Below are 14,148 nucleotides of genomic sequence, written 5' to 3' on the forward strand. Positions count from 1 at the left end.
GAAACTTCTAATTCGAAACTCCACGATTGAGAAGCCGAATATCAACCACTATTATATCACTTCCCCCAGAGTGTATGCCCGAAGGGAGGTACACCCATTTGTTATTGACAACAGAGCATCACAAATGTGTGTTGCTAGTTGTAAAGAAGCATTGAGTGGTACCAGCCCTTTCAACATATTCCCGAGGGATAGGGACAGCTTTGCAATCATCTCACGTGTGACGTTTTGAGGGCGTTGTCAGCAAATTGTTTGCGACCGACTTTTCTATGACTGTTATTCTAATGATTGAGTGGCATGGTTGCAACCTATTTTGTGTTTCACGGTTGCAAATTGGCCTCTACCCACAAGTGAGGTAGAAGCGTACTGTACCAAAGTGGTAGACAAGTTGTTGGTTAGAAACCAAACCATTGGATGTTTTGAAATACTGACTGTTTTTACTGACTTTGAAAAAATAGGAGTATACTTAGCTGTATCAATGTTTTAATGACCTGGATCGACAGTTTACCGTGTCTTTGGAATCATGAAAGCGCGCAAAAAAAAAATTAGTCACTAGCTAGTCTAGCCCCGATCACGATATTGCCTAGTCATAACGATCACTGATCTAAGCAACTTAATTTGAGATATTAAAACGTATATAGACTTCAAGGCATCTCTAATCGACCATGAGTACGATTCTGCCCAATTATCAAGGATGGATGTCCGTTTTCCAGGTTAGGGTCAGTTACAAGTTAACATGATGTCAGTGACCAGTTTATATCACACACACACGCACATACACACACATCCTTATAATATTACTTATGCGCACAAAAGGCCAGATTATACTTAGTGTTGCAGTGCAATTGAATGTTATAGTCCGTAAAATGTAAATCCGTAATTGGCTAATTAGTTTAACATAGAAAGTATTATATATATCATTTAAATAGCTGTGGATTTTGTTGAATACATAAATAAATAAATAAAATGTTCTGTTTTTACCAACTACGGAAGGTAATGGTTTTCAAGCATTTTTAGGGTTCCGTACCCAAAGGGTAAAAACGGAATCCTATTAATAAGACTTGGCTGTCTGTCCGTCTGTCACAGGGCTAGATCTCCGGAACCGTAATAGATACACACATTTTTTTACAGATCATGCATAACGATGGCCGCTATAACAATACTAAAAATAAAATAAAGTTGAATATTAAAGAGGGTCTCCATACAACAAACCGCTATTTTTCGGCATTTTTCGATCTAACTGTTAAACCGTACTAGGAAGTCGGTCGAAATCTTAACAATCCGTTTACTATTATAATTGGTATTATAATAAATACAAATAAGAACCATAAAACATATTCTAATATAGTTATTTTAATATTTTATTTCATGGTGATCTGAAATATAATTGAGAATTACAATGTAGTATCCTTCTTCCCACTCGTCGGCATCGCGATTGTTTAGCCTTTAAAAACAAAAAAAAAGTTTAAAGACCACTGACACTGCGTATGACAGTGACAGCTCCGGATTCCTCACTTCTTTTTCGCGCTTCCAAGGCATCGTGATACTATTTTTTCAAAGTTTTGTTAAACGTGTATAGGGAAGCAAAGTTAGTGAAAAAATGAAGAAAATGGAAACTAGGAATGAAGAATCACGTCTGCGTATTTGTAGTCGCAGTAGCAGGAATTTACGAAGCAATTCTTCGGGTTGGATCACCGGTTCAGAGGTTATGTACAAATTACTTACCAGGTATGTAAGAAAATAATGTATTCATTTATTACAGTTATGTGTGCACAACTATAAAAATGCCTAAATAACTAACATATGCTTAGAGAGGAACTATATTGTTTGAAAAACTTTCTCGTATCTACAACTTCAAAACTATTCACGCACGCCAATCTCGCTCTTGCACGTTACAGACACCAAACGGTGCTCATATTCGCCATTAACCGCAAGATGCTTGCATTTTTATGCATATAATTTAGCAATTAATGGTCCAGATATAAAATGCACCGAGCCACGAGTACCACCTACTCGAGTACGAGATACTCGTGGCGTCGCTTTGTCGACACTAAATGGTTCCCATGTTCACCATTAAGCACGAGATGCTGGCCCTAACATGTATATGTGACAAATGTTCGAATATTCAAAGAGTCACAACCGTCGAGTACGAGATACTCCTAGTTTTACTTTATTGACACTAAACGGTTCACTCATTCGCCATTGAGTACGAGATACTCGCGCTAACATTTCTATGTGGCAAGTGGTCGAATATACAAAGCATCAGAACCGTCGAGTACGAGATACTCCAAGTGTTACTTTGTTGACACTAAACGTTTCACTCATTCGCCATTGAGTACGAGATACTCGCGCTAACATTTCTATGTGGCAAGTGGTCGAATATACAAAGCATCAGAACCGTCGAGTACGAGATACTCCAAGTGTTACTTTGTTGACACTAAACGTTTCACTCATTCGCCATTGAGTACGAGATACCTGCGCTAACATTTATATGTGGCAAATGGCTTGAATGCTTCCATCACTAGCTATTGCACTAATAATACACAGTATAAAGCATGAATGATTTATAAGCACCAAGCTAGAGCTGCTACAACACAAGGTTATGCCAACCCTGTTATACCAACTATGACAAAATATTTTTCAGAACCAGCTATAATTTCAGGAATAATTCATGGAGTTATTGCAAATAGCAAAACATATTTGTAACTATATGACAAAACAGTGTCCTAACAGAAATGGAAAATATTATGTCAACATACTGGGACAACGAGTGAATACAATAATATCATCAGAGTTCTCTAAAATTGGGAGGTATGTGTGAAGCAACTGGATGAATGACATATTCCAATGAGAACTGAGGAAATCAACCTGGTACATTTTGATGCTCTTCTCAGAATAACACTTTAACTAGTGCTACCTATAAAGGTCATAATAGGTCATTTATGCTCCACCACAATACACACGATAAAAATATATGTAATACATGGTGGAGAACAGAAAATAGGAATCATCACATTGCTGGTGCGCTAACCCAAAACAAATATAACCCTGTGCATATAAGAATCTTATCAGGATTCACTGCACAGCATGATGCTCATGAGCTCATGTAACGGAATCATACTGAAGACATTGAAACTCACTTAGCTGCATTACAAATGATAGAAGACTAGCTATCTTATCAGAAAACAATGTCTAAAATAGACATTTGTGACATAAATGTTTTATGCAGCACCCCGTTGCCAATTTGAAATTGGTTGAGATTGGTTGTTCCACACAAATCAATTGTGTTATATGGTATTAAAATTTAATATATGGCGTCAAGATAAAAATCTTACAACATTGATGACAAAATTATTTTTGTATACTAGTTAATCCAATGCTCGATCTCAAATGGTAATAGATGTGCTCTTCACATTATCACACACACACTGGTGTATATACATGACAACTGTTTCATGTTAACCTGATATAGAACAGAAGGCATGTTCTCTCAAAAGAACCACCTCAGGAGGACAATGATTAAGCAAACAAGACTCCGGCTTATTGATACTTACACATATCTGTCCAATATATTTTTAGTCACATGAAGAAAGAATACTATAAGTATCCCATATATTGGATCCAGCGTCTGAAGTCCTAGCTTTGATAGTAGCATTCTGTGTTAATACCTCAACACAATTGAGCAGAGTTCATTGATTTGTTATGGATACTCTATAGTTCCTACTCAATTTCAGCTGTTTTATAAGCAAATAACAGGTACCTATACATGGCTCAAAGTAAACAATATTACATGGGTTATATTGTAGTACATCTTACTCACATATATACAAATTATGTATAATAAAAGTTAATCAGTTACCAGCTATATAAAGCTGTTTGATTTGATATCTTTTGGGCTAGGTATATATGAATATCCTAACATCCAGATTAGGTGTATTTCAAGATATTGCGGATTTCAGGAAATACTCGTATTATTAAGGTATAACTCTAAGGAGATTTGTATCAAGGAGTACAATCAGAACTATAATGCACCACTTAACTACTGGTACAGAGTACCTACTTAAAGTCATTGAGCTTACATAATATATATAACTCTATTATATATAGATGTAACTTGAATTGAAGTTTTTAAATTATCTATTTAATACACTGGTTTACAGTGATAAAATCAATCCAGAAGTCTGGAGTTGTCTCTGGACACAAATACCTTTATGATTTATTCTAAGGCCAGGTACTATAACAATACCTGCAATACTATAACAATACAAATGTGCTAAATAATAAATGTCCATACTTGTAAATAATTCAAAAACCTTGTTTAGTATTACTTATTTATGTGGCATATGTGACATAAATGCAAATATGTGAATGACAAGAGTGAACTTTATGTACAAATGTGAGAATTTATACAAAATTAACATTTTGGATTTCGTTACACTTATCTTTCAGTGACTCAATAGGAATAAATACAGTAATAATTAAAGGTTTGGAAGTTCAGTCCACAAACATATGGTTAATTATTAAATATCTGCACATATTTTTCACTTTTACTGTACATAACTGCTTAAAATATGAGGTTGATCATCATGAAAAAATTGACTAAAGATTGGTAGTACCTATGTAATGTTCTACAACAGAAGCCTGGTACTCCCAACAGTACAAAAAGCAATCAAATAATAATATATTATTTATATGGTTGCTTAAACATTTCCTTTAGCAACTCCGGGTTTATATAGAAACATGCATCATACATTTATACACCAGTCATCAGGTCAACAAATAACACAGCAGTCCATTAATCTTGGAATAAAGACAAGCATAATATGAGAATTGCTATTGCACTTAAGTCTTCATAATGTCTATGTTAGTTACACTAAAACTGAAATTGTTATCATTCATAATGAAATTTAATAATGTCCACCATGGTAATATGTGACACATTAATGATATAAAAGTAATAACAATATTATTATATCATGTGAATGGCCAGCCATTAATATGATATCTTCTTTGGGTCTTTTATGCCTAGTGTGTATACCTAGATGCTCTTATAAAACATAAAACAAAGAAAGTAAGCTGCATGTCCAATCAATTTTCAAATGTAAATCTAGCATCCCTAGAATTAATAGGAATTCCTTAGGGGTATGTGTGATGAACGTTACTATATAGGACACACATGGCAGACATCTGGCCTGGAACAAAGAAAACTATATTATATATACAAATTATTATTATAATTATTATATATAGAAGATTTATCTACTTTCCTTTTCTTAAAGAATTAAGATGGAGAAAAATGTGGGTAATAACTTTATAATTTATCACTGTCAGAGCTGTAACTAGAACCAGTTGTGTTAGTAATCATTACAGGCTAAGTAAGCCAGAACCCCATGGAAGTTATAAAATATTTGACTTATTAAAACTGAATTAATCCTGGGAATGCTCAGCATAAATACTTTTGAGTCAAGATAAGCTTTTCTGGTCTAGTCATGAATGGGGTTTGAAATAATCATATACATAAATACTGCTATGAAAACTGATATCAACTTTTACATACACACAACTGATAGTTACACACAAAGATGTTAGATGGAAAGTCAGATTGGATTTCAAAAGGAAACACATCATAAGCTTTCCAACCAACCATATAGATATGTAACTTTACAGAGGGCATGCATAAGCATGGTACAGCAAAAAGTATAAGTAACTTTTGCAAATCTGATATATACCTACAAAAACAGGAAGTCATATAAAACTAAAATGTTTCATTGATCTAAGAATTATCATGTCCCTCCTGAACATGCACACTAATATAAAGAAACAAAGTAGGCATAACACCCAATATTATACCGGGTATACCTACAACATAAAATATAAATTTATCTCACATGGGGCATATATCATCCCAAGATCAAATCAAATACCCAATCATAATTTGTCAATAAATAAAGGTATTAATTCCTTAATATTCAACATGGGATGGCTTCCTATTTTAATAATATTGGAATACATACAATGTACCTACTGGTACATTTAAGTATAGTATTATATAAAAGTACATTATTATTTAATGCACATAACATATGAAACATATTTATACATATATTGCTATATAGCAAAGGAAATAGTATTATTTGTGTCAATAAAATTGACCAAGTAATTCATTCTACACATAATTATGACATACTATGGAGGGTAGAAAACATATTTTCGACCTTGTATGTATTTATTTTTTGCAAGGTACAAAAGCTTGAATTGAATAATTATTAATACTGACTAAATTACAATATTACTATTATTATTATTATTATTGGCCAATTTTAGTAATAATATATTTAGAGAAAAATATTGCATTATTATTGCACTGAATATTATTTCATCTAATTCAGAGGGAATCTCACTTAGTACTATGTGTTTCAGAACATTTCATCCATATTATACAGTAAGAGTAAATATTCAGTTAGCAATCCTAATAATTATGTATATTTTATAATTATACCTAATTAAGAGAAAAAAATCTTATTAATATGATATTTTCATATTGTATTTTATATATATATTATTATTGAGAATAAATCTCACTAAGCACTATGGATTTCACAACATCTCATCCATATGATGCAGAACAAATAAATATTCAGCAATGTAATTAAATCCATATAATAATATATATGTATGGTAATAAATCTCTAATTTAATTACATGTCCCATTGTTGCAGTTGTCTCTAAACATCTACATTGTAATTCTCAATTATATTTCAGATCACCATGAAATAAAATTGAAAATTAGACGAGCTTACCTGTAAGCGAAGTCTGATTATAATTTTATGAATGGTGATCTGAAATATAATTACCCACCCTCCCAAAATCAAAACCCATACTGCAACAATAAGAACAAAAGAGTCTCCTAGATATAGACAGCATGCATATTATCAAGGAGACTAAGTTGGAAATGATAGACTCTAAATTAAGTGAGGAATCCGGAGCTGTCACTGTCATACGCAGTGTCAGTGGTCTTTAAACTTTTTTTTTGTTTTTAAAGGCTAAACAATCGCGATGCCGACGAGTGAGAAGAAGGATACTACATTGTAATTCTCAATTATATTTCAGATCACCATTCATAAAATTATAATCAGACTTCGCTTACAGGTAAGCTCGTCTAATTTTCAATTATACGTTGTTTACGTATCATTCATGATCACCCCAACGACATCTATTTTTGTGTTATATAACTAATTATTCTCTAGATTATGGTAGAATCGGTCCACAATATATATATTATTATGTTCATAATACTCGTACACAGTTTGCTAGTGAAGTATGTTCGTGTGTTACAATAGTACAGTCATCGATTGTTGGCAACAGGTGACACACCTTTGTTATCCCGAAACGAGGTCATCTTGACCCGCACTTCAGCTGTTTAAGCGGCAAACAATCGATGAAGGGCAATAAGTATATTGAATTTCAGTTAAACTTGTAGAGGACAATATTTTACGTCTTTTATTTGGAAAGCTCTTATTTAACTTGCCTTGTTAGGTCGTATAGAAGTCAAAACTGAATTTAAAATTCACTGACTAAAATTGACTGAATTTTAAATTAAACTATAAGTTTGGATGTTAATGAATGGTTTTAGTGACGTCATTCTTAATCTAATATGGCGGACGACTCAAGATGGTGGACCAATTATTCTTATATACTAGTGCTAGAGCTAGGTATAAAATTTATAGGTGTAGTAAAATTTAATCAATAAATATTTTTAAAAATTAACCAAACTTACACTACAAATCTACAATTTTCTACATTGTACAAGCAATAGAGAAATTTATCTCATATCTTACATTCCCGGATATCAAATCCCGTACCTTTCATCACTAACATAAAAACCGAAACGTAATTAACGATCGATACCGCCTGTCGATGACGTGAAATAATTACTTTCGATTTCCGGAAGACATAATTGATATTTGACAAGAGCAATCCAATTAGGGCTATCAGGCGACGGGTGGTTCCTGCCGTTGTCATTAGAGAACGTAATTTACTTTTGGTTACTTACCGCCCGCTTTTAGAAGCCTTAATGCGTTTCGCTTTTAATTTAATTTACAGCAAAGTTGGAATTTATTGTTGTTGTTGATGGTGGAGCTTGTGTTTTGGTTCTAGCGGCGCTATGACATACTTTCATTGACTATTTTTAAAATTTGTATTTATAAAAAAAAACAAAAAAAAAACTGGTGCTAAGATTCGCCTCGACAACAGTCGATGTTGTTAGTGTTTTTTTTATTTAATTCCCACTTGCTGGGCTTTTATGTTAGCACGCCGTATATTGAATGTTATGAATAACGGATTCTTAGAAAGTACCCATAAATTACTACCCAAAAAAATACTAAAAATAGTAATTGATTAATTGCAAGAGCTATTCAATTAGGGCTATCAGGTGACCGGTGGCTACTGCCATTATAATTAGAGAACGTAATTTACCATTGGTTACTTACCGTCTGTTTTTGGAGGCCTTAATGCTTTTAGCTTTTAATTTAATTTACAGCAGAGTTGGAATTTATTGTTGTTGTTGATGGTGGAGCTTGTGTTTTGATTGAAGCGGCACTAGCACATACTTTTCATTCACTTATACCTACTTTTAAATTTTAAATTTATAAAAAAAAATATGCCAAGCGTCGCCACGACAACAGTCGGTCGGACCCATCGGGCTAGCAGTTTTTAGTGTTTATTATTTTCACTAGAACTGCTTTTATACTCGCAAGTATATTACATTGAATTAATAAAGGATTTTTGCCGGCTATCAGGTGGGTGGTTCCTGCCGTTGTCATTACAGAACGTAATTTACTTTTGGTTACTTACCGTCCGCTTTCTGAGTCCTTAATGCTTTTCGCTTTTAATCTTATATTACACGAGTTATACCGGAGTTTGAATTTATTGTTGTTGTTGATGGAGGCGCTTGTGTTTGGAATGTAACGACATTGTTACATGTATGTGTTTTGAGTGTTTCTATGTTTTGTTTTAAAATAATAAGGTTGAAAACTAACATTGGAACATTTTTTTAAGGAGGCAACATACTTTGATTGATTATAGTTTTAAATTAAATATTTATAAAAAAAACTGATGCGAAGCGTCGCTACCACAACAGTTGGTCTGATCTACCGCATTAGTGTTTTTTATCATTTTCACTTCCAATGCTTCTATATTAGCAAGCAGTATATTAGATTTTACGGCTTATCAGGAGACTGGTAGTTGGTGCCGTTGTCATTAGAGAACGTAATTTACTTTTGGTTACTTACCGTCCGCTTTTGGAGGCCTTAATGCTTTTCGCTTCTAATTTAATTTACAGCAGAGTTGATATTAATTGTTGTTGATGATGCAATCCTCATAATTTTGATTCTAGGGGCACTATCATATTGTATATTATGTGTTATTATTAAGCGTTGATATGTTATAGTTTAAAATGGTTTTCGAACAGTAGCAGAACATTAACATTGTCGTCAATCATTTTATTCTTATATTAATAATTATTTTTTAGTTTTCGGTTTGATTCACAATATAAGCGAGTTTTTTTTAACATTATTTTATTTTATTTTGAATCTATATGTTTAATTTTTACACTACTAAAATTATTCAAATTAGTATTTTAATAGAAAAAAGGCTTTTCGTATTATTTAAGTGATGTCCACAATAACAAGTCATTTGATTAAATTTGAAACAACATTAATGTTAATTCCAACAAAATGAGTGACATAATTAAATATTAATAATGTCTGAAAATACATGGTCGATTTAACAAGAACAATTAAATTAAAGCTATTAGGCCGGGAGATCCACTGTCATTAGAGCCGCAAGTCATTAACTTTTGCTCCTCAAAAACCTTCTTCATTTGATTAATTTATGTAGGTACTTAATTAAGAAAGTGTGTTAGAGTATTAAGAAGTCGGGAACTTTGGTGATAATTATTTTCCTGTAATATTCAATAATAGATACCAAAGAAGTAGGTACTAATTTTCATTTATATTTCCCTTATATTGTAACTATAGGAACTCACATAAAATATGCTTGACATTGAGACAAGTTTAAACTTACCTGCCAGTCAGTTAGAATTTACTTTACATTAAAGATAATATCAGTTAAAACCTGCGATAAAAACCGACAACACACCATACAAAACACGATAATGTTGATGTGATAATGTACATCAAAATAAATATAACATTAAGTTCTAATAACGTTTACTCTTATTGTTACTTTTTAAAAGTCTCGACTCAGATGTAGGCGAATCGGTAGTAATAATGGCGTTCAAGGCTTCACCAAGTGAACGTCATCCATATAACGTTTATTATTATTATTAATAATGTTTTGTGGTATAGGAAGTCGGATAACACATATTTATGTCAAACTGCTAAAATGGAACGTGTTGACAATTTATGTGTGCATTTAATTAAACACACTTCACACGAAACCGGGCATAGTTTCGCAAAATTAGTTTCAGACGCTACAGTAATTGTTTTGTTTGCTAAATAGTAAGAATATATTAATCATGAAGGTGGTAGAACCGTTTGTGGTTCGACTCCGGCGGCACCACCGCCACACCTATTTCTACCTAATAACAGCAGTGTTAGGGGCTGCTGTGTTCCGGTTTTGAAGGGTGTGGTAAGGGAGACAGACTTTTCCGAGGCGTTCCAGCTTAGTCCTCAGGGGAAGCGGCGCATCTGTGGCCGACCTCAGGTAAGAATATCTAATCCTATCTGGGGTTGATTACAGATGTCCATGGGCGGCAGTAGCCACTTAACATCAGGTAGACTGCATGCTTGTCTGCTACTCTTATATTATAAAAAAAATATATAAAAAAAAATACCAACAAATTTCCTGGTTAATTATTCAAAGTTAATTCGATATCATAATGGTTTACTAACAAAATGGGATACCGAAAATTACTAACGAAACATGTCTTCGGCGCAAAATTAATACTCCTTTTGTGAGTCTTGTTTAATTAGAATCGCAAGTATTTCACTAATAATCCCCGGCCTTAAGGAGTTACTTTAAAGCCGTTCCCCTTTAATTAGTTATTATAAACGACCCTGAAACATTTTACCTCTCATTTTGAGTCTTAGGGAGGTTGCAGACGAGCGACAGTCCGCGCTGGTAGCCGTCGACCTTACGCGGCATTCGCGGATGTTGTTGTTGTCGATTATCGTCAGCAAACTGCTAGCAACTGCCGCCGTCTGTCGTCAGCAACGAACGTCACGAATTGTTGCAAGGGAGTGCCGCCGACTGTAGCCTCGCGTCCTTGGCAGCCAACTTGACAGCCAACTGGTGACCGTCGGCAGAGGGAAGGCGTGTATTAAGCTCATCATCAACGTATTATTGTCCCACTGCTTGGCTCGGATCTCCTCTCAGAATGACAAGGATTAGGCCATGGTCTACCGCGCTGGCCAAGTGCGTATTGGTAGTCTTCACATATCTTTGACATCTTTTTTTATATAAATCTCGCAAGTATGCAGGTTTCCTCACGGTGAAGGAAAACTTCACCGTTTTAAGCAAGTGATAATTAATTTCTAATAGGCACTTAACTTCGAAAAATAAGAGGTGTGTGCGTGGGATTTGAACCTCGGACCCATCGTTCGAAAGGCGGAGTTTCTTGACCATTAGGCTATCATTGTCGCTCGTGTGTTACCTCCCTAAAGACAAGTCTGTTCCGTCTTTACGCAATTAAACTGATTCCTGTATTTTTTAATTGCGAAGGGTCAAATTCATTTGAACAAAATAAATATAAAGATGTTTTAATTTTAGACTTCCCACGCCAGTGACCCCAGGTAGAATGTTTTTTCTTAGCTAAAGGGTTAGGGGAACTTAGCTAAATGCTTTTCAAACTCTCGAGCGGAAGGTTTTGTACCACCAATTCTTACCAAGTGCGGATTGGTAAATTTAACCCATCTCTAACCACTTTTAAGAACTTTTAGACGTGCACGTTTTTCACGCTTTCCTGCGTCATTTAAACAAGTGACTATTAAAAACTGATACGCACTTCATTTTGGAAAATCAAACATGCGACATTCGAACCTCGGATCCACGGATTGAGCGGCGAATATAAACTTTCTTTATGAGTCTTAGTATTTTATTTATCTTTTGAAAACATCTACACCAACTAAGTTCGTTATCCACAATTAACTTAAAAAACTATCTTAATTATTCTTTCAAAACTATCGCCTTATTTATTTGAGTCAATTAGTAAAATTTATGTACCTAACTATCAGGCTGATAACTTTTGTCATAAGTTATCATACATTAGTCGTTAAAATGAGTTATGATTACGCAAATATATTGCTAATAGGTAAAATACAAAATCATAGAATCATCGCACGTTGTATATTAAGCTTTTACTCTCTTTAACCCTGAAGTACTTATTTATTGAAATTCTTTTTTACTTCTTTTTGCAGTTAAACTATTATTGGCTTGTGATGAAAATAATGATGAGAGTGAATTTTGTCCGAAATAAACAAAAGTAGCGCGAAAAGAACTAACACAGCATGAAGTTAAACTCTAATGAAAATAATTAATCATACTATTTACGATTTGTCGGTGAGCTTTCTTCGTTTAATAACACAGGGTTTTAGAACTCAAACATTTATACTCAAACTCAAAAATATTTTTATTACCATATATTTGAAAATTTAACGTTTCAACATTATATTATAGGTAGAGTCCTAATTTTAATTAATAAATTACTATGTGAAATATTTGATTTCTTATGCATTCATGGATTTGTAAGTATTTGGGCTTCTTTATATTTATAAGAGAAAACTTTTTGCCTATTATATTCTACCCCCCTTCTACCCATTACAAAAGTAAAACTTGTCAATCCCGTCAAAGCAATTTGTCTAATGGAAACAAAGTATAACGAACCTGTAGCACTACCATGAGTTTACAAAAGAATTACTCGCTAGCGACTGCGTAAAATAAATGTATGAAAAATTGTACAGCGCCTCTGGTGGTTACTCGTAGAACTAAAATCCGTAGTGGCGTAACTCGATACGTAAAAAACCTATCGAAATCAAATCGCTAGCTAATGTCATTATAATCTATTGCCATACAAATTCGGTCCCATGAGTCCCATGAGTCATTAATTTGACAGACGTTGTTAAGAAATACCGTAACGATAGTAGTTATGTTATTCACTAGCAAAATGGCAATAGTTTTCTATTTACAATTTCTATAGTGGCGTTTCTATGCCAACTCATGGTAGTGCTACTGTACCTACAATGTTTTACGTAGTAAATTGTCGCTAATTTATTAATCGGCAGCACCTGGCACCGTAATCTGGAAAATGAGTGCTATATATTGTGAGAGACTTGATAAAGGTAAAATGTAGCGAATTTGGCAAAGATAACGAATTTAGGCAAAAAATGTTTAACTTTACTTCATTAGCCTTATTTTAAATATAGAAGTTGAAAATGTGCATGCAATCCATCGGATAGTGAATATTGTCGTCCATGGGCACATACAATCCACTCCAGTTACGATCAGTACCCTTACCATGAGTTTTTACGTTTTGACAAATATGACTTTTTTGGTATTTGTTTACGTATTTGCCCATACTATTTCCATTCAGCGCCCCTAGCGGATTATATCAGAACTTGGAAATTCTATGGGCAATACGTAAACAAATACCAAAACAGTCATCTTTGTCGAAACGTAAAAACTCATAGTAAGGGTACAGAGCCCTATAGATGCGTTGCTACCCCTGAGGACTGAGCTGGAATGCCTCAAAAATGTAGGTATGTGTCCCGTACCATATCCTTCAAACCACAACGCAGCAGTGCGTAACACTGATGTCATTCGGCAGAAATAGGTGTGGCAGTGGTGCTTCTGGAGTCTTTTCATCTGAATGAATTGGAATAAACTTTTGAATAACTACTTGACTAACTTTTGATTAATCCCTATTAGAGTACTCTCAGATATTAACGTATACAAACATTTATTTGTTGTCTGTTGGACGTAACTGCAAGTTAAGTTGTACCTCTGTAAGTATGTTATATGCATTATTTTATTCATATTGTTTTTATAAAAGAGATAGAATATAAAGAAACCAGCCTGCGGTTAAACTAATCGACATTGCGTGCGACAAGCACGAATCTTATCGATTTGAATTCG

General features: G+C 33.8%; 1 long non-coding RNA gene across 1 annotated transcript; it reads right to left on the minus strand.

Moving 5' to 3' along the window:
* Positions 1-4,882: 4,882 nt before the first annotated feature.
* LOC140749722 (uncharacterized) lies at positions 4,883-7,041 on the minus strand. The gene is made up of 2 exons (XR_012103114.1): positions 6,798-7,041; positions 4,883-5,189 (listed from the first exon to the last, which is right to left on the minus strand). It is a non-coding gene; the product is annotated as an uncharacterized LOC140749722 (long non-coding RNA).
* Positions 7,042-14,148: the final 7,107 nt, after the last annotated feature.

The sequence above is a fragment of the Epargyreus clarus genome, unplaced genomic scaffold, assembly GCF_041222505.1.
Source record: "Epargyreus clarus isolate Ecla_fem2 unplaced genomic scaffold, WU_Ecla_fem_2.2 ptg000018l, whole genome shotgun sequence".
In the NCBI taxonomy this organism is placed as follows: Eukaryota; Metazoa; Arthropoda; class Insecta; order Lepidoptera; family Hesperiidae; genus Epargyreus; species Epargyreus clarus.